Raw genomic sequence first — 24,541 nt, forward strand, 5'->3', positions numbered from 1 at the left:
CTTTTATAATGAGCAATAAACATGCCTGACTTTGCTCCAGAATAGACACTCTATTTCCTAAAGCTGTTTGCTATATAAATATCCTTGTAAATATAGTGCAGAACAAAAAGCAATCAATGCCTTCCTCCTAAGACATGCAGAAATGGAAGAGACCCATGCAGAATTGTCCTCTAGAATTTGGCAACATTTGCATGAAGGAAGAATTATGCTTATCTATCATTTTATTGGGAAAACTATTTCCAGAAGACATACTTAGTTATGATCTTTCATTAGAATTCAAATTTAATGCAAATGATAGCATGCCTTTTCTATAAGCATAGAGTAAAGCTTTCCTTTCTAGGAGCCCTATTCTCTCAAACACCAAATATTAGTATTATATCTATTTAATGGGATTTCATGTTGAGATATTAGCATCTACCATTACCTGAGGCTCTAATATGGACCAGACACTGTGCTAGGTAGGTGCTTGACCTGTATTATCTCATTTCATCTTCAAAAAATACTGCAAGATATTTTACTTGAGTATTACTTTAATATTTAGAAACTGAGGCTAAGTAAGTAATCAAAATCTAGGTACTTTTGCTTCCTCAAGCCATGTTTTTCCACAAACCTGTGGTGGCTTGGTAGCCAACCATTACCACGTGGAAGTTGAAGTGGTCCAATGCCTGAAGCACTGTCACTGACAATAAAAGTTTCAGTAAGTGCTGCCTGAGCATCAGTCCTTCTCACTAAGCCAGTTCTTCAGTTCTTAGTGTGTATGAGAAATATCTGAGGGAGCATGTGAAGTGGCAGTCTCTTGGGCTTCAACCCAAGATTCTCTGATTCAACTGACCTTTTTTGTGATCCAATAATCTCTATTTTAAAAGCATCTTTTTTTTAATGTTTATTTATTTTCAGAGAGAAAACATGAGCAGGGGAGGAGCAGAGAGAGAGAGAGAATCCCAAGCAGGCTCTGCACCATCAAAGCAGAGCCCAATGTGTGACTCAATCTCACCGAACTATGAGATCATAACCTGGGCCAAAATCAAGAGTTGGATGCTTAACCTGAGCCACCCAGCGCCCCCCCCCCAATAATCTCTATTTTAAACAAACTCCTCAAAATGTTTTAACACAGGTGGCCCTTGAACTTCATCTTAGAAACACTGTGACCCCAAGCTATAAAGAGAATGATATAAGACAAGGTTGCCACTCTAGAACAGATGACAGATTTCTTTTATGAATATGAGAGTGCTGATGAGTTTGGAGAGTCACTAAGAAGCTAATCAGAAAGGAAAACACAAATCAATCAATTAATTAATTAGAAACACATTATTATCAACTAGATACAGGATTTGGCTATAAAAAAATACAGGTAAAGATAATGTGCAAAATATGTAAATACAGAAGTGATCAGGCTAGTTATTTCATGATCTAAATTAAGGATCCTAGATCCTGGGGCACCTGGGTGGCTCAGTTGGTAAAGTGTCCAACTCTTGGTTTCGGCTCAGGTCATGATCTCACAGTTTGTGGGTCCAAGCCTCACATCAAGCTCTGTGCTGACAGTGCAGAGTCTGCTTGGGATTCTCTCTCTCTCTCTCTCTCTCTCTCTCTCTCTCTCCTCCCTCAAAATAAATAAACAAATAAACTTTTTAAAAAAATGGATTATAGATCCTGAGTCTATTCATAAGGAAAATTTATTTCTCACTTCCCAAAGGTTTTATGAGAAATAGTGAAGATTGCCAAACAGAAATATGGTGAAATTTGCAGCCTCTCTGAGACTCAGCAAAATGGAAAAAGTAAAATCAGCTTCTTAGAGTTGTTATAAAGAGTAAAATTATTTTTCCAATGCCTAGCATAATGTCTCTACTAAAGTTTCATATAGTTTTTGAGTTTGTCTCTAATACAGCTGAATAAAATCAGTGATATTTAATGATTTTGTGTATTTTATAAATATAATAGATCTAATTCTAGAGAAATGAGACATGTATTATATTTTAAATGAAGGGTATAGATAATAAGAAAAAGTAAAGGTTGCAATGTATTTTAGGTTGGTATTTAAAGGTTACTTGTTGTTCTGTGTCTGAAAGTTGCAATATATAGTCTATTTGCATTTGCTTTTTCATTTTTGCTGTTCAAATCCAGTCTTCAATACAGTGAGCTGAATGATTCCTTTCATGCCCTCTACTGGATATTTGAAGTTAAACGTCAATAACACAGCCGAGTAACCAAAATAACAATACACATGATCTTCAAAACCTTCTTTTATGGCTTTTGAATTTATTTATTTTAATTTTTTAAGTTGTTTTTTTTTGGGAGAGAGAGAGAGAGAGTGAGCAAGCACAAGCAGGGGAGGGGCAGAGCAAAGGAGAGATGGAATCCCAAGCAGGCTCTGCCCCATCAGCACGGATGCCTGATGCAGGGCTCAAACCCACAAACCCTGAGATCATGACCTCAGCTGAGATCAAGAGTCAGCTATGGCCCCCAGGCACTCTACAGCTTTTGAATTTAAAATTCAGCTCTGATGGTTCACTGGTGTAAGAATTCCTTTTTCTGTGCCTGAGATGTAAATTTCAGAGTCAGCCCTTCCTATTGTGTGGAAATTATTGGGGAAGGGAGTGAGTAGATGTGGTTTGTATCACTGCCACCTTTGAGGAGTCTCTAAAGGGTACTGTGCTGCCGTGATATTTAAGAAGGCTCTATTTAATTACATCCTGGTTTAGTAGTAATATCTCCCAGCCCATGAAACTTGTATTAGAAGGGCAGCATGGTAAAGCCAGCCTATTACTAAAGAACTTCTCCCTACCAGCTGTTCGTCGCACACATAAAATCTATCAGGAGGAAGGTAAAGGAGTACTTTACTCGGTCATCTGGCTGCCTTTGGCCATTCCTACAGAGTATGCCTGGGGTGTGTCTGGGAAGGTTTCCTTCCCACCCCAATTCAGCTCGTCCACCCTTTCCCAGGGCTGATTTTAACTCAGCAGAGCCACACCAGTTATTAAATATTGAAATGTTTTTATAGTGGTCAGTCTACACCCACTGCCCTTGTCTGCTGCATGCTTCTCACCACATTTTGACCTCTGGGACCTCCTCCGGGACTCCCTGGACTTCCCCACAATCAAGCAATTAAAAGGTCACGGGCTGGTCTACTTGCTTCACGAAATTGCCTGACCCAGTCCACCCAGCCCCTTAGATCCCTCTGGCCCTGTGAAGGTTATATGGATACAGTGCTGTCTGAAATTAACCATGACCTTCAAACTTCACTCCCATAGTGTCCCTGCATAGCTGCAATTCAGCAATGCCAAAGAAGAAAGGAGAGCCTCCAGTTCCCAGCTATGTTTTTCTCTCTGCATAGCAGTAATAGGTAAGATTTAGAAAGCGCTTCTGTGTCAGACACATATGCATTATTTCAACCAGTCTTTACCACAGCCTTACTTTACAGTTGAGTAAACCAGAAACAGCTAGTAATTTGCATGAGAGCCCACAGCTAGTGCATGGGAAAGCTAGAATTTGAAGCAGATCTGACCAATACCAAAACCAGGTGTCAGGTGAAATTCACCAATGTTGCAAACCCAAGACAGTCCAAAGAATATGCAGCAGGCTCTGAAGAAACTTCCAACAAAGGAATTCCACAAATAATTTTACACGGAGGCAGGATCACTAGGATGATTATAGAGTCACCCAGCCGGGGGTAGGGAGCATCACCCTGGGAGATGGACAGTCTCCTACATTTTGTCACCAGATGGTCTCAGTTAGTTTCAGCAGCACCCTCTGATCCCAAGAGGGCAAGGGAACTGAATTTCAGAATACCCGTGATGCAGTTCCCATAGAAACAAAATGGAAAGAGGTCCCAGACTTCTGTTTTAATGTCGAAAATAAAGAAACTTAAAAAACAAAGTACGGTCATAACTCTAATAATAATATAAAACAAACAGGTAACAAACTTTCCATTTAACTCATTAACTAAATGAGGAAATTAGTAAAATGAGGACCTCAAATAACTCAACAGGAAACCCAGTTAAATGGACATAACACATTGCTTGGTGGTCAAGAAAGAGAATAAGGCTTTATTAACAAGTAGTTCAGAGGAGAAGCCAAAAAGCAGAGACGTTTATAAATCAGGAACACTGAAATGAATTTGCAAATGGAAACAAAACTCGTGCTTCTGGGGAGGGAAGTGGGAAGAAAGTCAACCCTCCACTGGACAGAATTTATCTGTATGTCTCTTGACATATTTGCATTGCTCTCTGTTATCTACAAGCTGCCTTTCTCCCTCCAGAATTACAAGATAGCCTAGTCAAAGACAAAGGTGCATATTACTGTAGGCGGATAATTCCCCAGTCATTATAGCATTCCCTTGAAAAGATACTGATCTTGTTTGCTATTTCAGTGTCTTCAGTGTTTCCTTACATGGATCAAGTGGAAGAAAAAGGAATCGGATTGGTCCATGAGCACTGTTTGGCCTGGGGAATAGGTAAGAAAATCAGGAAAATTCACAATCTACTCTTCAGCACCAGTCCCTCAGAGTATTTCAGAAATGGGTTATAAAAGCAAAGACATTTTCACATGCATTCATGCATGCAGTCAATTCTTATTGACACATACTATAGCCCAGCTCTAGGCAAACCACGAGTCCACATGAGTTTCCAGAAACCTACTCAGTAACTGTAAATGGAAACATTTAACTGCAAGTAAGGTGAGCTACAAGTCTGAAAACACACTGTGGAAAATCCTGTTTACCTGTTCACCTCTTAGGCAGGCTGTCTGGCCAGCTTGCTCATCCATTTTTTTCACAACTGATACAACTTGTCTGTGAATTTTTACCATACTCTTCCTGCATCCACTCTTTCTTCCCCAACCCTAATTCCAGAGCATTCTTGGTCATGGTAAATGTCTATTAGAATATCTCCAGTAAAGTAGTAGTTCTTAAAGCTAATATCATAGTGGGCTTGGGGTAAGATTTTAATATCAAATCATAGCCCTCTCCAAAAAGAGAACAAGTAAAGGGAATTAGAGGCCTTTATCTTTAGCCATCTTAACTAAGATATTATTTAGATTTGATTTAAAGGCTGCAAAACTTCAAATCAGATCTGTATTGATCAACACACTAGGTATGGATGGGCAGGAGTGCCATTGAAGGGCTGGAAGAAAGGTGACATGTATCTACCAGAAGGTGGCAGTGTTGCTTCTCCAAATACCTCACAGATTAGGCTCTTGAATCTAAGGCTAGAAACAAGGTTAGGCTATTTCTGGACTTTCCGCACTTAGTTCATGTGTATACTTTACAGAAAGGAATGTGAATTAGCTGTACTTTAAAGTTCACCATCGTAGTAATCCTCAAAATATACACAGAAGTAAAATATAATAAGAATTTTTTAAAGCACAATATGAGTCTCAGTAGACATGTATTGAACCTATGTAGAAGTTTCCTTGCTGGGAGTTCTATGTGGAAGACATAGAGAAGCCAAGGCCCTTAATTCTTAACAACTTTGGAATATACTTGGGAAGCAGAACTGTATTCATAAAATCATCAGAATTTCTCTTAGAATTCTGGTCCCGATCTAGATGCTTCTAGATCTTTCCTCCTCTGAGACACGACACTGGTTGCTTCCTGTCTAATCCGTAGGGTCTTTCTCCATCCTTAGCCTATCATGGCCATATTTGCTTTATCACTTTCATCTGTTTGGCTTGAAATATCTCCGCACTCTTTATGTTTGGGACTGGCAGGCAAAGAAAAGAAGTCTTGGAGCAGCCCCACTCCAGTGGAAATAAAGGACATTTTGCAGCCTGTCTTCCCAGACAGCCAAAGAGCTCTGAACCCCAAGATTCTGGATGATTCCTGACTTGAGCCTCACAATCCTCCCAAAGCCAGCATGATATTTCCCGCAAAAACCCCAGCAGCCTGACCGCCTCATCAAAAGTTTAGTAGCCGAGAACTTAAAAAGAAAAAGAAAAAAAAGGCTACTATTGCTTATGTTCCTAGCATCAACCATTTTACAAACTGCATTTCAGAATATTTGCTAACATGTTCTGACAAAGAATAATAATTGATCAGAAGCTCCCCAGCTTGCGTGAAGAACAACAACAATAATAGTCATTAAGAGCCTGTTCTGGGTCTTTCTCTCACGCTAAGGCTCGAGTTTGGTTGTGATGAAAAGAAAGTCACTGTAAGAACATTACGTCTACGTTACTCAGCTCTCACTCAGGAAGCTTATTAATCTCAGTGAGTAGATCTGGCACAACTTTGCAGAACTCTAGAAGTCACATAGCTGGAGTAGAGGGAGCGATTCTGTGTATGTTATTTCACCACATTTACAGACCATAGAAATAATGTAGCCAATCGACATGCCCTCACTGACATCTAGTGCTCCGATTTCTCTCCACCAGCTCTGATTTGAGATGGTTTGACTAGTTAAAGCTCATTGCACAATGGCTGGTGCTACAGAGCCGGAAATGCCAGGTCAGCAACCAAACCACTAAAGTCATAAGTGCCTGCTGCATAAATGCCCATGTTTCATCTTTAGCGGGCTTTAAAGTTAAATAGCGAAGACAGACAATGCGAAGGAAAATATGACTGCGATAAAACACGGCAACTACACGATGGCTAAAATTAAGTCTTCATATCAATCATGCATTTTTAATGTGAACATTTATGGAAATCTCTCTTAATGTTTAGGCAGTATTTTTCTTCATTGGTTATTTATGATGCTGTGAGCTGCAAGCACAAGCTAAATGGGAAAGCCAGAGAATGGGATTTGCTTAACAGTCGACAACCTTGTCCTACTGTAAATAAAAAAGAGAAAGCCCATCATCTCTTCAAGCGCATCTTCATAAATAAACTTAAAAAGAAAAGCCGTCAGAGTCCATCACATCTTTTTTCCTTCCTAACCTGGAAGTCCCTATTCCATAATGCCTGATTGGTTTCTTTTCTCTACTAGGGGCTCTCCACCGTGCGATTTAGTTCACTGTGCCACTTTTATTATTTGGCATGTGAATATCAGGGAAGACATTTTTTAATACAATTGAAGAGCTAATAATTGAATGCCTTCAGCCAAGTGAAAATAGCTCGGGGGTGGGGAGAGGGAGGGTAGTGCTGGAGTTTAACATAAAATCCGATCTGAGAGTAGAAAAAAAAGGAAGGGGCTTGAGAACCCCAGGAGTGAAACTGGCCCCCTCGTTTGTTCAGTTCTTCAGTGTTGATGTTGACCTCTCTTTGAATGTAGTCTTTAGTTTGGAATGTGAGTGTGAGATTCCCTGGGAGAATATTAAAGGTCTGCAGTGGACATTGCCCTGGGACTGAGCTTCGGCAAACAAATTCTCCCCTGTAAAAATGAGTAACTGAGCCCACGTGCTGAGGCTCAAGGCTGGACCGTTGTTTATTTATTTGCACATCCCCCAAATGAAGATATATGTCCTAAACAGCCATCCAAGCTATTCTGCCACCTTTGGAGAAACTGAGACTTGATGCTGGCTCCAAGTCTTGAGAAAATGCATTAATGCCCGCTTCGTACTCAGAATAATCCCTAGAAATACCACAAACAGACTTAAGGTGCCTGGAGTAAACAGGAAAGCTGGGACCCACCAGAGGGAACTTGTGAGGCAGCTGACTTGTGTTTCAGGAGGTGATCCCGTGAGTCACTCATGACCATTCCCATGTCTACAAGAGCCTTTCCAAGTTCTGTTTTTACAAAGCCAGGAGATTTTGCCCCCCAGGGGAAATAGAACACAGCAAACAAGATATAATAACTGCACTAAGGAGTTCCACCAGCCCGTTACCTGGCAGGCATGATGGCTTTCCTCTAACCAGACTGTCATGATTCCAAATCTTAAGAGCAGATCTGCTGATAAAGGTGAACTTCACTTAGCCCAAACCTGACAGACTGCGGGCCATGCTGATGTCTACCTTTTGTTGAGCTCATTTCTAAAATAGCACCTTCCCGCCTGGGCACCACCTGAGGTGATGCGTATTGCCAGAAGAGAGCAAGATAAGAGGGGGCAAAGCAAGTTAATGGAAACTACACGCACTGTCAGGCTCTCGGAAATGGCTCCAAATGGGAGCATTAGCTGGGCTGGCCCAACAGGCAGGCTGATGATCAACACAGAAGACGTTTGGATCAAGCAGATCTCCTTGCTGTGTAAACAGAGGGTAAAGACTTCGATTTCTAGAAGGATTTCCGTTTCCATTTCTAGAAGTATTCTATAGATTCACACCTAGACTTGGTGCTAACCATCTGTGGGTCAACACATGTGACACCAAGAAGTGTTTTTAAAAATAAAATCGCAATTATTTCTCATTCTGAGTTGTGTTACATGAACGTGTTCACTTTGTGAAAAATTATCGAGCTCTCCACTGAAAGTTGTGTATGCTTCCCTATACTTCAAGAAAAAGTTTACTTTTTTTTTTTTTGTTTTAAGGCAGAGGATTGTTCTAGATATGGGGCCAGCAAATTATGGTCTGTGGGTCAAATTCTGCCACCTGCTTTTTTTTATGACTGTGGGATACGAATGGTTTCTATAGTTTTAAATGGTTGAAAAAGAACAACAAGAAAACATCGTGTGGCACGTGAAAATTATAGGAATCTCATAAGCTCATAAGTAAAGTTTTATTGAAACAGCCACATCCCTTCCTATCGCATATTATTTATGGTTCCTTTTATGCTGTAACAACAGAGGTTAGATAGTTGCGAAAGAAAAGTATGAGCTGCAAAACCCAAAATACTTATATTTATATTATTTCTATATTGTAGTATATTATTTATATTACATATAAATATTTGTATTTATATCTGGTCCAGACAGCGTTTGCTGAAGAGGGTCAGCAGATTTAAGGAGACCAAGAATATGAGACAACCAAATACATGATTTTTGACTGGACCTAGATCAGAAAAAAAAAAAATACTATAAAGGACATTTTGGAAACAATTTGGGAAATATGAGTAAATTCAGTGTATAACTGGACAGTGTTTTTATAACCATGTTAATATCCAGTGTGATGGTGGTACTGGGGTTATGTGGGAGAATGTCCTTGATCTTAGGAGATACTGCAACTTGCAAATGGATGGGAGAGATGTATACACAGAGCAAACAAATGTATCACAAATGTGACAAATGTTAACAATTAGTAAATCTAGGTGAGGGATATAAGAGGGTTTATCCTACTATTCTTTAAACACTTTTTTTTTTAATGTTTATTGTTGAGAGAGAGACAGAGACAGAATGTGAGTGGGGGAAGGGCAGACAATAAGGGAGACACAGAATCCGAAGCAGGCTCCAGGCTCTGAGCCGTCAGCACAGAGCCTGACGCGGGGCTCGAACTCACAGACTGTGAGATCATGACCTGAACCCAAGCCAGACGCTCAACCGAGTGAGCCACCCAGGTGCCCGTAAACACTTCTATAGATTTAAGAGTTTTCAAAGCAGAAAGTTGGAGAAAATGAAAAATACAAACCTAAAAACTATAATAACTTAAAAAGAAGTCACCAGGCAGGATATAAATGATCGATCGGTAGTCCACGCTGAGGATCAACCAGTTAACATGAGTGGCTTGAGGTTTACGCATAAACCTCTTCAGCAGTTATACTTCATCTATCAGCCCATGGCTCTCATCCTTGTGGCTTTTCTGAGTTCTCCTTTCTGTTTTTGCTGAGCTAATTCCAGACTGCCAGGGGTTTACCAAAGATTTACTTGTTATTCGATCTCCACATTCAATGCAAAAAGGATAGTGTTTATGCTGCCTTTCGAGAAACTAAAAAAATTACCTCCTGCGTAAATGTAGTTTCTAGTTTTTTCTGGCGGGACATAGAAATCATCGTTAACTGTCACTTTGCCTTTTAAGAATTATTTAATTCCTTGAAGATTTATTATCTCTTTAATCAGAGCAAACTCAACACACCAGTAATGATCAGTAATGTACCAGTAATTATACACCATTTTCAACCTATATTTCATCTGTGTATTTTTATGGGAGTTTCTTTTCTAAATTATGTTTTTGTCTGTGGGCAGTAATTTTGAGGTTTAGGAACCAGCTGAGGTATAGATTATCTTGAAAGGTTGCATATGGATCTGCAAGGGCTTAGAAATTCCATCCAAAAGCCCTTGCGGGCAGGGGTCATGAAGGATTTGTGGCTCTGGAATGTAATGTCACTCTCGTGACATTATGTCATTGTCACTCTTCAGGACCAGTCCCTCGGCTCCCATGTTAACTTGTAATATAAAATTTCTCACAATTAATTTTGTCTCCGTTTGCCAAGCAGAGACTAGGCAGGTTGTAGCTTCTCAAGGAAACCAAATGTGTTTCAGCATTTGTTTTATTAATGGAGTCCATGGTCTCTTCAAAGCAAAAACGTACATCAGAAATTATTCTTTACCTACTGGCTGAGATTTAAAACAACTCTCCAACTGTCACAGAAAGGAACTCGGCTTATTTCAATGTAAGATGCATGAACCGGTTTCTAAAAATAAAATTGGAAGTGCTTTAGTTGCTATAACCTTCATTCCAGGAAAGTGAGTTATAGGAGTGTCTTATATTGTTTTATGGGACTTGAAGATTAAAATGATTTTTGGTAGACATCATGTCGGCTTCCTATTTGAATCGGTCCAGAATGAAGCTGAATAGAATTATAGGGAAAAAGTGAATGACTATTACTGGCAGTGAAAGAACCAGGCATTGCCAATGACTTAAGCGCATATATACACACTTTACGCTCCCTTCAAATCTTTTATTGGCCATATCCACAGAGACTGAAGGGTCTATACCAGTGGCACCTCTCAGAGCTGATGTCTGATAGCTCAAGCTGCTTTATGGCACGATCCACTGCAAAGTTTGGAAGAAGATAATAGTAGTTAGCTCCTGGTGACCCCATTTCTCTAATTCCCGTTCAAGGGCAGCAACAGGTAACTTTATCTTCCACCTCCAAGGAGATGAAGCTCTGATGGAAATGAAATGTTTAGTGAGCCCTGTAAACGGCTTTTGCAAAGTAAAGTGCAACAGTTAAACAATCAGATGCATGTAGTGAGTATAGTATTTTATATCTTTCCTTCTTGATAACTTATGTTTATTCTCCTTCTATCATTTATGCTGAATCTTTTTTTTTTTTTTTTTTTTTTTTGAGAGACAGAGTGAGACAAAGTGAGAGCGGGGGAGGGGCAGAGAGAGAGGGAGACACAGGATCGGAAGCAGGCTCCAGGCTCCGAGCTGTCAGCACAGAGCCCGACGCGGGGCTCGAACCCACAGACCGTGAGATCATGACCTGAGCCGAAGTCGGACACTCAACCGACTGAGCCACCCAGACGCCCCTCATTTATGCTGAATCTTAAAGCTGAGGCATATTGCCCCCAGGGAAGAAAGGACACCAAAACTGCCAAGAAGAATGAAAGAATCAGATAGTAGTCTCAAAACCCTCTATTGAATTCCAAAACAGGTTTTTAAACCTCTGGCAGAGGCATGTTTGGGAGGGAAAAAAGAAAAGGTTTCTTGAGCTCTGGAAAGGAAAGAACATGAGGTGCTCAGGACATAGTATTTAGATGATAAAGCACAGTATCTGATTACGAGAGTAGTTTTCCTCAAGCACAGAGGGAAAGAGGGAACACTTCAGGGACAGAGCTGCAGAGACGGGAGGGTGGAAAGACTGAAAGGGAGTGAAGGACGTGTGTCTCTGTAGAAGGGCCCTCCAGCTGCCACCTCTGGGTCCAAATCCCCAGAGGGTGTTGACGGCAAGCCCCAGAAAGCTGTGGGAAGAAGACAAGGCTGGAGGGGACTGGTGCCCAGCACGCTGTCTGAGATGCTGGGAGGAAATGGCCTTCCAGCGAGCCCCAGGCCAACACCGAGTAGCCACAGTAAGACGGGAAAGATGGAGCAGGGTGCAGAGAGAAAGGAAGTGAGATGGATCCACTGCGCACAGATGCTACCGTGAGTCTCCTCCGGGTTACAGAGGAGGGAGAAGGCCTCCCCCAGTACAGGCTGCAGGCTGGGCAGCCAGCGCCAGAGAAGTGATGGGAAAAGCTGAGTTTCACAAGCTCAGCAGCCAGCAGCCAGAGTTGAATCAGAAAGAGTCAATAGGGGAGAAAGCTGAACCCAGCAGAGCAATTGCCCCGAGGCGAGCCTGTTGTGTGAATAGGCTTTGAGTTACTGTCAACACTGGATGCCAGCAGAGAAGCGATTGTAGCCCAAAGGTTTCTCTTTCAATGCCAAGAGTAAACACGAATCCCCCACAGCCTCTGACCCCTCCTGGGGAGATGGGAAGGAGAACCGGGAAGAGGCGAAGGGAGGAAATGTGTATGTACCTCTAAAGAGACTGACTTTAAACTGGAAATGGCGATTCCCAACCAGGGCGATTCTGCCCCTCCAGGGACATTTGAAAATGTCTGGAGGAATTTTCTGGTTGGTACAATGGGGGTGGAGAAGTGACTGCTGGCATCTGTCTAGTCAGCAGAGGCCAGGGATGCTGCTAAACATGGTACAAGGCACGGGACAGGCTTCCCAACAAAGAGTTCTCCTGCCCAAAATGCGAATAGTGTTGAGGTTGAGAAACCCCAAGTCAAAGTGATTGAGTTACCACCATCAGCAGAAATAAAAATATGAGAAATGTTGTTATATTTTTGCATACCCAAGTTCCTATAACTAAACACACGCCCACTATAATACAGACATGGAGATTAGAAGAAAATGGGGAACGGAACTTCAAATGGCGAAGTGTAGTTCTGAGAACTGTCAGCATTTAAAGGTTAGGTGGGAAACCAGTAAGGAAGACTTGGGAGAGAGAGTACAAAAGGAACAAAGAGAGTGTACAGCCTCATCAAGGCCAAGGGAAAAGAATGGCTCCAGGACAGAATGGCCAAATGTGTAAAACACTCTGAGAAGTCAAGATATTTAGTAAAAAGTATATTGGTTGAATTCCAACTCCTGACTCTGAGGGCAGGTGGAAAAGGATGAGATCCAGGGAACAAGGGAAAGGATTAGCCCTCGATAGAAGTTCCTCCTTCACTCAAAAGGGGGGAAGAGAAGGGTGCAGGTACAAGTAAGTTTTTTTTTTAGTTTATTTATTTATTTTGAGAGAGAGAGAGAGAGAGAAAACGTGTGGGAGCACGCGTGAGCATGAGTGGGGGAGGGGCAAAGAGAGAGGGAGACAGAATCCCAAGCAGGCTCCATGCTGTCAGTGCAGAACCTGACTCAGGGCTCAAACTCACAAACTGTGAGATCATGACCTGAGCTGAAATCAAGTCAGATGGACACTTAACCGACTGAGCCACCCAGGCGCCCCTATACAACAAAGTTTGTAAATTTCTTTGTGAATAGATTGTGCACTTCGCATATCAGAGGCACAATCAATCATCTACTGAAACTGCAAGGGGACATGGAAAAGAGAAGACCACGGTTGTGGGCGATTTGAACCAGCAATTATGGAGAGTTGGTGAGTCACTCAAGTAAAAAAACGTGGTAGGGTGCATGAGCTGCATTGACTGCCCACTTGAGGCGATCATGAAACCGTAGTGATAACACTCAGTGTATTATGTGATAATTTCCTAGCTCTTCTTAACTGCCTGGTGCAATCGCAGAGGAGAGACAGAGCTAGATGTGCCAGCATTGGGTTTTGGTAGGAGCAGTCGTTCTTAACCAGGGTTTGTGTCATTACAAGTTTTTGGACGCCCTCACACACGTGAGTAGACTACCTCCTGTGCTCCATAAACCTGATGGTTACTCTGGACATTTCTGTTTAGAGGAAGTTCTCCAGTGATGTGCAACTTCCGGTTAAGAACCACTCATCCATCTGGGTGCAAACAAAGACAGACTGGCAAGGGAGTTCACAGAGAGGATTAGAATGATGCGCAGTAAAATCTAAACTAGGTTGGAAAGAGAAGTAGAGACAAAGAGTCTCACAGAGAGGGATAATAGATCATTAAAGATGGAATAGAGATCTATGAAGATAGGAAGTCTTCATAAAGTCGAATACCGTGTCCCATAGAGAGTTGTGATAGCAAGTTTTAGATTAAGCAGATTCAGAGTTTGTTTTCATTCTCACAATAAATTTTAATCAAGGAGAAAAAAATAACCTGCAATTTCCCATAAAGCTGTATTTTCTTATAAAATCCCAGGAATGCTTGTCATTTCTTTGATACTAATTAAACACTGAAGTTTCCAAAGACCAGTTTTGTCATATGATGCTGCCCGCAGGGGCTACAAGCATTTCCCCTACTAGTCACACACATCTTCCCATGGTGGATGAAAGACAAAGAGACAAACACACCATAAGCACTGAAAAAGGAAACCCATGATGAAAAGGGCCGTCCCCACACTGACAACTGGAGCTGTGTGGCCCTTCAATCATCCCACATAAGCCACATTGTCTTGTTGTCCAAACCGTGAGAGAGTGACACTAAGGGAGAGGAAACTATGTGACTTTCTTATACAATTTGTCCTTCACTATTTCCCTATAAATTCACTTGCATAATCCTTTTAGAGTAAATAAAATGATTATTAAAAAGAACATTATTTAAGGATGGAGGCAGAAAGATTTGAATATCCAGGGCCCTAGGAAATGAATTTAAGAGAATTTTTATCTGTGGTCAGTAAATTATTTGGACAGATCATCTCTTTAAGACCAGTGAATCTTTAAAGTTGTCTGGTTCTAATTCAAGAATATTGGCGATGATCACTGACATTCTTATCCCTTCACAATCCTTCAGCCCAACTCTGCCAATGAGGGATTGTGGGGTAGGTCCAATGTCTAACTCAGCTCCAGTAGGGAAAGAACAGAGCTCTGTACCAGCCTGCATGGCTGAGCAAAGTCCATGAAGAGCAGAGAACACCCTCTGAAAATTGGCCTACTGGCCAGGTCCTGCTTTGACTTTGCTTGACTTCCCTTATTGGATTCTCCAACACTAAAGGGGTGGTTCCTTCTTGTGCCATTCTTTCAAGGACAAGTTGCTATACTAAAATTTAGTGGCTCCTCAGAGTTTGGGGTTTTGTTTTTTGTGTTCCCAGGATTGGGTCCAAATTCACTGGAGTGGTAGAAATACTGCTGGAGGGCAGAGGGCTGGATCAGATGATCTCTGAAGACCCCTTCTAGTTCTGCTATTTTATGATTCTAATTTAAGTTCATTGAAAGGTTATGCCAGAACTGTGGATGCCTCACAATATCTTATAAATAAAAATTAGAAAAGAGGTGTCACTGGTCTTCATTGAGAAATCTCTCTCCAAAAATGGAAAAAAAGGAATCACCGAAATATACACGTGGAGACACCAATTTCTAGACAGTAAAGAAGAGGCCAAAGTAATGCATGGCTGCAATATGCAGAGTGGCACCCAGAGATTTGAGAATTATGTTCAGGTGATGATCTATGGCTCTGGAGAGTCCAGGCCTGGGATGCCAGAATGATTTATGACTACAGAGCTGTGTATAAGAAATTTATCTGGAAGTGGAGTAAAGAATGATGAGCTAGTATCTCAAGTGTAACCCTCTGAGAAATAGCTCAGTCCTTTTAAAGGTTATAACCAAATATATGAGCACTTCTAATCTTGATCAACCTTCTGGAAGTGAAAACATATTGAATGCAACCAGAATTATTGCAGATTTCAATTAATTTCATTCGTTTGGAAATCATCTTTTATTTCTGGAACTCATTTAGTTAGGTAGTGCCTAAACCAAAGCAAAGTACAGATGCCTAGAGATGCCAAAGCCTAGAGATATTGCCCGGGGTCACTTAGATAATAAAAAACTCCTGAGTCAAACTATGCCAGACTCCTGAATCTGGACTCTTACCCATTATGCAATATTAATGTTTTACTAAAGAATTCCATTCAGTCAAATGCTTCTATTGATCAGAGAATCAATGGAAGTTTTAGAATATAATCAGCTTTGTTTTTTAGAAAGCTCACCCTTGGAGTGGAGTGGGAGATGACCTATGTGGGGAAGAGACTGGTGGCGGGGAAACAGTTTAATGTGCTATTGCAGTAGTCCAAGCAAGACAAGAGAAGACCTCCACTTACATAGTAGCAATGGAGATGGAGACAAGGAATCAAACTTAAATTTTGGTTTTATGATAGAATTAGTAACAGTGTATGCAAAGCAGGATAATGAGAGTTGAGGGAGAAGGAGTTATCGAGGATGACTCTGTCCTCTAGCTTGGAGCTTGAGTGATGACATTAATGGGAGTGGGGAAATAGGGAGACAAAAAGGCCAAGAACAAGTTGATGAGGAGACAGCAGGATAATGAACCCAGTTTGGGCGCCTGAGGTTATTCAACTAGGTAAGCAGAGCTGAAGACCGTCATAGGTAGGAGTCACGACCATATGCATAGAGGTCGAAGTCAAGGGAATGGGTGAAACCACCCAGAGACAGTGTAGAGAGAGAAGAAAAAGTTCACAAACTGGAACCCATGAAACACCAGTATTTGCAGTATGGGCGAAAAAAGAGGAACCAGCAGAGGACATCAGAAGCAGAGCACTGAGTGGTAGGAGAACTGTGGAAAGGGTTCCAAGAAGGAAATGATGCAGGGAAGCCAAGCAGAAGAGTTCCAAATATAAATCTTTGGACTTATGGGGCACCTGGCTGGCTCAGTCAGCAGAGTCTGAGACTCTTATCTTTTTTTTAAATTTTTTTTTTCAACGTTTATTTATTTTTGGGACAGAGAGAGACAGAGCATGAACGGGGGAGGGGCAGAGAGAGAGGGAGACACAGAATCGGAAACAGGCTCCAGGCTCTGAGCCATCAGCCCAGAGCCCGACGCGGGGCTCGAACCTGCGGACCGCGAGATCGTGACCTGGCTGAAGTCGGACGCACAACCGACTGTGCCACCCAGGCGCCCCTCTGAGACTCTTATCTTGAGGTTGTGAGTTTGAGCCCCATGTTGGGCATAGAGATTATTTAAAAATAAAACCTTTATGGGTGCTTGGATGGCTCAGTTGGTTGAGCGTCCGACTCTTGATCTCAGCTCAGGTCTCGATCGCAGGATGGTGAGTCCAAACCCCACATGGTGCTCCGCGCTGGGCGTGGAACCTACTTCAAAAAATAATAAAATAAAAAATTTTAAAATAAATAAATAAACCTTTGGATTTAGCCCTTAAAAAGCTATTTAGCACCACACAAATCGAGCAGTGGAAGTCAATGTCATCAAAGCCTGTGTGGAATTAGGAATAAACTACTTTCCTGATAGAAGAAGGTTTGGGGAGTCTTACTCTGGCTTTAAAAAAATATAAGCCAGACATTTGGTATTCGTATAAATTCGAAAGTATGTGTTTCACTAGATTCAGAACACCAGCATCACTTGACCTAATTTTCTATTTAAATTCCAAGTCATATTAAGAGTGTTTCAAGATAGTGAATGCTTAACATCCCATAGTGACTTTTATGTAAGGAACAGGAGCATGTTGTATAAAGGATAGATGCCCACAGACTTCCCTGAATTCAGTACTCACATTTATTTCAAGACTAGTATTATTCAAGACTAGACCTGAATAGACAGAGCACATATTTTCACTTGCCTAAATGGCTAAAACGAAACTATCATGAGCCCAGCAACAGCGTCAACGATCCACTGAGCCCACCAGTTTTGAAATCAATGCTATTTGTGATACGTTTTTCATTTGTGGACTCTCATCTCAATTTCTGTACCTTAAGGAAAACCTTTTAATTTTTATATTGTGCTATTTGAATTGAGAGAATTCAAAGTAACCACCCTGTCTATGTTAAATGTTACCTTATATATTAAATACCTGGATAGGCTTTTTAGAACTTAACATTTGACAAATTCATTGGAGAATACATTTTTACTTTACCATATTACTTTGTAAGCAAGTTCTATGCAAGTTATACTCGTATTATTTTCATTCAAGTATTAAAGTAATTTAATAACATCTTACTATTTGATGCACTTCTTTAAGAAGCTGAGAGGACTTGTAAGGTGTTTGTGTCACTTTGAACTAATCTCCACTTGGAATGGGCTGCCTACCCCAACCCAGTGTTTTATGTGAAGGACATAAATTATTCTGTTTTACGGTTGAGACACTGGGTCTCTGAGAAAGTGAAAAAAAAAAAAAAAAAAAACTTGAATTATGGGCAAGTCAACGATTAAATCAAACAAAGAATGGACAGATTTCTGTACTTCCCGGCCTGTTCTTTCCTTCTTTGTTACACCGTAAGTAGGCTGCCTTTAGACCCAGAACCTGCCCTACCAATGTGATGGAATTAATTGCATTATTTGGATTTAAAAAAAAAAAAAGAAAAAAACTCCTTGTCATTTTCATGTGTGTAACTGGTAAGATAACAATCTTATAGTATCTTGAACTAGCAGTATCTGTTACCTTGATATAAAAAAAAAGCCAATGATTAATATGTAACAGGTCAACACTAACATGTTAACAAAGTTAACGTTGACGTCGCCTGGGAAAGAATGGCTCCATGAAGTTCTTGGAGCTGTAAGTATCCCATCGTCACAGAAAATGGGAGGGGGCCCTTTGAAGTTGGAAAGTCATTTAGTCTGGAGGCCTCAGAGGAGAACACTTCAACAACAGCAGCTGAGACAAAAGGAAAAACAACAACAACAACTTTTCATTCAGGATCTCATTCTGCAAAGACTGAGTCCTGACTGATTAGAGGGCATGTGACAGCCGAACAAGCTTGAATAATGAAACAGAGTGTGTTTTAAGTTTGGGACTAGGGAACTGGAGCCTCGAACTTTCTTTAAGATCTTGCCAATGACTTGCAGCCTGACTTTACCTTAATTATTTATGCCCCTTCTTTCCCTCCAGTGTTTAGTCTCTTTGTCTATAAGAACAGGGGAGGGGGATCATTTGTAGCATGTTTTGTATGACACACACTGGAGTAACAAACTATGATAAAAAAAATTCTGCTCAGTCCTGGCTGGAGACTGGTAGATATGCTAAACCACCCAGAGCTGACTTAGAGCATGGGTGAATTCCTAAGAAGCCATTATTTTCTTTCCTCCATTTACATTTCAATTTGAAAAATATTGGTAAGTACAGAAAAACAAAAAAGAATTGAAATTCGCATGAATCCAGAAATCATCACTGTTGACATTGGGTGTATTTAAGTTGTGTGTGTGTGTGTGTGTGTGTGTGTGTGTGTGTGTGCTTATCGCACACTCTTAAGACACACACCATTAAAGATGTTTTCAGTAAATGACAATCATACTACATATAATGCTTTGTAGCCTGTAATGTTCACTCAATAGATAATATCTACATTTTAAAAAATAATTTTTAAAGGTTTTTCATGGATCCCATTTTATTCTATTAAACGCACCTAACATTATTTATTTAGTCAATCCCATATTTTGAGATATTTAGATTATTTTCAACTTTTTGTCATCAAAAAACATGCTGTATTAAATATCTTTAACGTGAATCCGTGTAGCCAAGTTGATTATATGATTAAGATAAATTTTGGGTATTGAAATCACTGACTAAGAGGCTATTAACATTCTGGGCTCTTGATATATATATATATTTCCTAATGGCTTTCCAGGAAGGTTATACCAAATTGTGCTTACTTCAGTATTGTATGGGAGTGTACATTTCCCCGAATTTTCTTTTTGCTTTAATATTTAATAGCTTTTAAAAAGAGTATTTTGCTTGTTTCAGTTTCTTTGATTATTAATGAGCAGTCTTATTGAAGTAGGATAAATATCTGTGCATTTTTAACTGAATCCCTTATTTTTCAAATTAGAAGACACAATCTACCATCTCATCACAAGAATGGCTGGCAGAGCAAACTTCTAGCTTACAGTTAAGAAGGTCTTGAGGGCTGAAATCCCCAGAGGATACTCAGATATCTGCCACCGATCTAGAACAGGAAAAATTGTGCAAATATATGGTGCCCTTGTTCTCCCTCCTGTCCCTCCACCTTCACTGGCAGATGTCACTAAATGATCTGGCACCATTTTCTCAAAGAGCACAGATATACTCTCAGCAGTCTCCTCAACACCAGCTACTGTCATTCTGAGCTATTATCCCTCTTAGCTGGTACTTGAAATGAAACCAGTCTGACCTAGAGTTTAGCCTACAGTTCTGTGGGAAAGCATAAAGGCAGGAAACCTACAATGTTGCCTGGCTGCAGCCTCTCCCTCTGTCCCAGTCTCCTTCCAAATATGTCAGCTACACACAAATGTTCCTGTTGTATATACTCCATTAATGTACACACTGCACCTGTGGAAGTTCTCGCCCCTTTCCATGTCCTCCTTAGTTTCTAGAACAGTACTCTATGAAGATACTCGATAAATAGCTGTTGGCTATCTGACGATATGATTGTCAGGATTCTTGCTAGATTTCTTCCTGCTCGGTATAAATTCCTCCTCCAAAGTTTGCCTTCACTGTCCGACATCCAGTTATGTTTATTCTCCCTTACTATTCCTTTCATTTTAATGTCCATTTTTATTTACTTTTTAAAGCGTATTTATTTATTTTAAGAGGGAGAGTGTGCACAAGCGGGGAAGGGGCAGAGAGAGAGGGAGAGAGAATCCCAAGCAGGCTCCACACGGCCAGCATGGACCCCAACACAGGCCTCGGACCCACAAACTGCGAGAACCTGACCTGAGTTGAAACCGAGAGTCAGGCGCTGTACCCACTGAGCCACCCAGGTGCCCCTAATGTCCCTTTTTAATGCAACTGTTACCATTCCCTACTAAAGAGACACCATTTCATGGGATCCCGAATAGCCATGTCCCAGAAGAGGATAAGCCCAGAAGAGGATGACTGCTGTGTGGCGTCTTTAGAGATCAATAAAATCATTTTTATGCAGACCAGCCATCTTGGAGAAGTGGTGCCCTTTCATTTTGCTGCAGAAGAAAGAAGCAGCTGGTGAAGAGTCAATAACGTGAGCTGCACGTTCGATGAGAAGCAGGACCAAGCTGGAGGAATTGATGCTGAATGACTAGTCAGCCTTTCTCAGAAAGGAGTTTAGCCTGGTCCCCAGTTTCTGCATCTCCCCTCTTCCAACAGCTTGGGCCACCCACAACCAATCCTGACCTTAGGCAGGAAGGCTGTTAAGATGTTCTAGTCCCATTTGAGATTCTGCGCATCTGGCTCTGACCTGGGCACAAGAATTGATCATGGGACTTCCCATACATTCAATCAGTCATTCAGTTCTTCAACATTTTTGAGTATCTATGATGTTCCAGGCACACAGTGAGCAAGATAGGCATGATTCCTGCCAAAGACAATATAAGGAATAGTTTGGGGGAGCTTTCGATACCCCACAATCTCCATTAGCCTTCCTCACCCCAAATAAATCCCCACCCCAAATAAATTTCTAGCCCGTCTTATAACCAGATTTTCTACTCAAATCCACTCTTATGGAAATTCTGGAGCTACTATTTGTCTGATCCCTGCCTTCAAAGAACTTAACATTTTGTGGGTCAAACACCAACAAGTAAGCCATCAGTGACAACCCAGTACAACAGGTGCTCTGATGGGGGCACTAGCTATGCTGTGGATACTCAGAAAGGACACTGAACCAAGGCTCATGGAAATGACATTCAAGATAAGACCTAAAGCGCGATACGACTTAGGTAGCAAGAGAGGTAGGGGAAGGAGTCCTCATCAGAGGATTCGGTATCTACAAAGGCTAGAAGGAAATAGGATTTAGTCTGAGAACTCTGAGTTTGGGAAGGTAGAACGTGAGTAGGTGAAGGGTAAGAGAAACAAGGTCAATCACAAGATATGAGGTTGGGGAAATGGGCAGGGCTAGATGGAACAGGGCTATGGGTTGTGGGGTTTGGATTCTATCCTAAAAGAAATGGGAAGCCATCCTGTTTTTTTTTTTTTTTTTTTAATGTTCATTTATTTATTTATTTTGAGAGCGAGAGCACGCATGAAGGAGAGGCAGAGAGAGAGAGAGATAGAATCCCACGCAGGCTCTTCACTGTCATCGCAGAGCCTGACAAGGGGCTCAAACTCACAACCGTAAGATTACGGCCTGAGCCGAAATCAGTAGTCAGACGCTAAACCAACGGAACCACCCAGGGACCCCGGGAAGCCAATGTGTTTTAAGCAAGCAAACGAACTGATCGGTTTGTGTTTAGAAAGAGTCCTCTAGCCACAGGGTGGAGAATGAAGGAGAAAAAAACAAAGCTGTGGAGGAGGGTTTCGCCCAGACTGCAGATGATTATGTGGCTGGAGCCAGGGCAGTGGCAATAGAGATGAGAAGAAGTATGAGGCTTGTGTTAGTTTTCCAGGGGCTATCACAGAGTACCATACACTGGTTGGCTTAAAACAACAGAAATGTATTACCTCACAGTTATGGGGGCTAGAAGTTTGAAACCAAGGTGTTGGCAGAGCCATGCTTGACCTGACGCCTCAAGCAGAGAACCTTCCTTGACTCTTACAGCTTCTGGCATTTGCCAACAATTCCTAGCCCGTAGATCCACTGCCCCAGTAACATAGCCACGCTTCCCCTGTCTCCATATCATCTTCCTTCCGTATGTGTCTCTGTGTCCAAATTTCCCCTTTATAAAAACACCAGTTGCATTGGATTAAAGCCCACCCTAATGACCTCATTTAACTTGACTACATCTATAAAGACTTTATTTCCAAAAAAGGTCACACTCCGAAGTAGTGGGAATTAAGACTTCAACATATCTTTTCTAAGGGATAGAGTTTAACCCATAACAGGGATTCTTTTTTTACTCTAAGTCCCATGCTCCACCTGATGCCCAGGGTCAGACAGGTGCCTGGTTCCCCGGGCTTTGTCCACTGGCCTCCAGAACAGCAGTGGCTTGTTCTTAATAGTCCTCATTCCAAAGGCCAGAGACTTGTCTCAGCCAGGGAAACGGGGTCTTTGGGACTTTCCTCCTGCTACTGCTTGCCAGTTCAGCTCTCAGAATATTCTCTGTATCTGAATTCTTCAGCCGAGGCTCTGTCCATCTTCCACAACATCCCATTCCCAGGAGGCAACATTCCTGTTGCCAATTGCCATCCCTGACTATCATCTGTTACCTATTTTGCAATCCACTAGATTAGTGTTTCTCAGAGTGTGGTCCACAGACTACCTGCAGCAGAATCACTCAGGAGTACTGTTAAACATGTCATTTATTTTGACCCACCCAACCCCATTGAATCAGAACCTCTAGGTGTGGGGTCCACGACTCCATGTTTCTAACTAGCTATCCTTGTGGTTTTTATGAACACTCAAGTTTCAGGGTCACTACTCCTGTAGGCTCTGCCTCTCAGAGATGGCACTATATCTGAACGCAGATGTTCTTTCCAGTCAGACCCATACTGTCATGGTTAAATCAACCCTTCCGAGCCTCCAGTTTAAGTCTCACACAGAGAGGAAAGAATAGTACTGAAATAAACCATCCCTCAGGAAGAAAAGACCCAAGTATTGGGATTTCACTGGGCCTTTTAGTAAAGATGTAGAATTCCATACAACTCATGAAAATGAGGATAAAACTATTTATTGAAGGACTCTTTAAGAATATCCCCCGAAATTAAAAACCTGAAACAGTATCCCCAATAGAATCACCTAAAGATTAAACATGGTATAGGGGCACCTGGGTGGCTCGGTTGAGCGTCCACCTTTGGCTCAGGTCATGATCTCACAGTTGTGACTTTGAGCCCTACATTGGGCTTATTGCTGTCAGCACGGAGCCTGCTTTGGATCCTCTGGCTCTCCCTGGCTTTCTCTCTCTCTCTCTCTCTCTCTCTCTCTCTCTCTCTCTCAAAAATGCATAAACAGACAAAAAATTAAACATAGTATATGTATTTATATGTATAAAATGTATATACATATATATTTTCTGTATATGTATAAAACTGATAGCAGAGATAGATAATCCAGAGCCCTGACTGCTTCTCTCAAGCCCACTCATTCCCCACCCTACTCCAAAAAAAAAAAAAAAACAAAAACAAAACAAAAAACATGTCATAGCCTGAAAGTTTTCTATGACCTGATATTTAGTTTCAAAGAGCAAGTCTGCCTTATTCTTGCTGTTTTTTAAATTTTAGGCTTCTGGAATTTGGCTGCAATATAAGGGAGTTATAGGATAGATGTCAGTATGTAAAAAATACTAATTTTTAGAGTTTGGTTCACAAATGATTTCTTACAATTTTCCTTGAGGGATAAAGGTTCAACTCTGTTTAAGCACCAGAAGAGAGCAGGCATGGGGCCCAGTGCAGAAACAGCAATCCTGCGGGTACTGAGTAAATATTTGATGATGCTGACCCTATTCTTGCCCAAGGCTAAGAGACTGTCACCAACAGAGGGCTAGATGATCATCCCTCAAGCAGTTTGGTCTTCTTTGTACATAAAACTCGTATCAGACTTTTACTCATTAATGACATTTTGTGTTGTAATGATGGTGGGATTTTCTAAGCACAGATGCCTACCAGTTATCTCTGTCTATAGAATAGAGTTGAGAAACTCCAAAACAATGCGTGGGTCGACAGGATGACTGATCTCACCTTTAAAGTAAAGGAAGAACTAAAGTAGTTCTTTAAATAGGTCGAGTCTAAATAAACTGACTTGAACTTCAGTGATACTCCTGGATATTTCAGCCAAGTTGTGATGTTATTCACTTCATTTGCTCATTTTATAAAGATGAACCCACCACA

General features: G+C 41.3%; 1 long non-coding RNA gene across 4 annotated transcripts in view; it reads left to right on the top strand.

Moving 5' to 3' along the window:
• Positions 1 to 24,541, top strand: part of LOC123583918 — a 179,587-nt gene that overhangs the window by 139,839 nt on the left and 15,207 nt on the right. Inside the window, exons 7-9 of one of the 4 annotated variants that reach the window (XR_006705049.1) lie at positions 3,249 to 3,340; positions 4,367 to 4,450; positions 8,772 to 9,211. This is a non-coding gene — a long non-coding RNA (uncharacterized LOC123583918). Of the gene's footprint in view, positions 1 to 3,248; positions 3,341 to 4,366; positions 4,451 to 5,602; positions 6,831 to 8,771; positions 9,212 to 24,541 lie in introns of those variants that run through there. The other 3 variants (XR_006705046.1, XR_006705048.1, XR_006705047.1) reach the window with 3 other exon arrangements.

Source organism: Leopardus geoffroyi, chromosome B3 (genome assembly GCF_018350155.1).
Source record: "Leopardus geoffroyi isolate Oge1 chromosome B3, O.geoffroyi_Oge1_pat1.0, whole genome shotgun sequence".
NCBI classification, from domain to species: Eukaryota; Metazoa; Chordata; class Mammalia; order Carnivora; family Felidae; genus Leopardus; species Leopardus geoffroyi.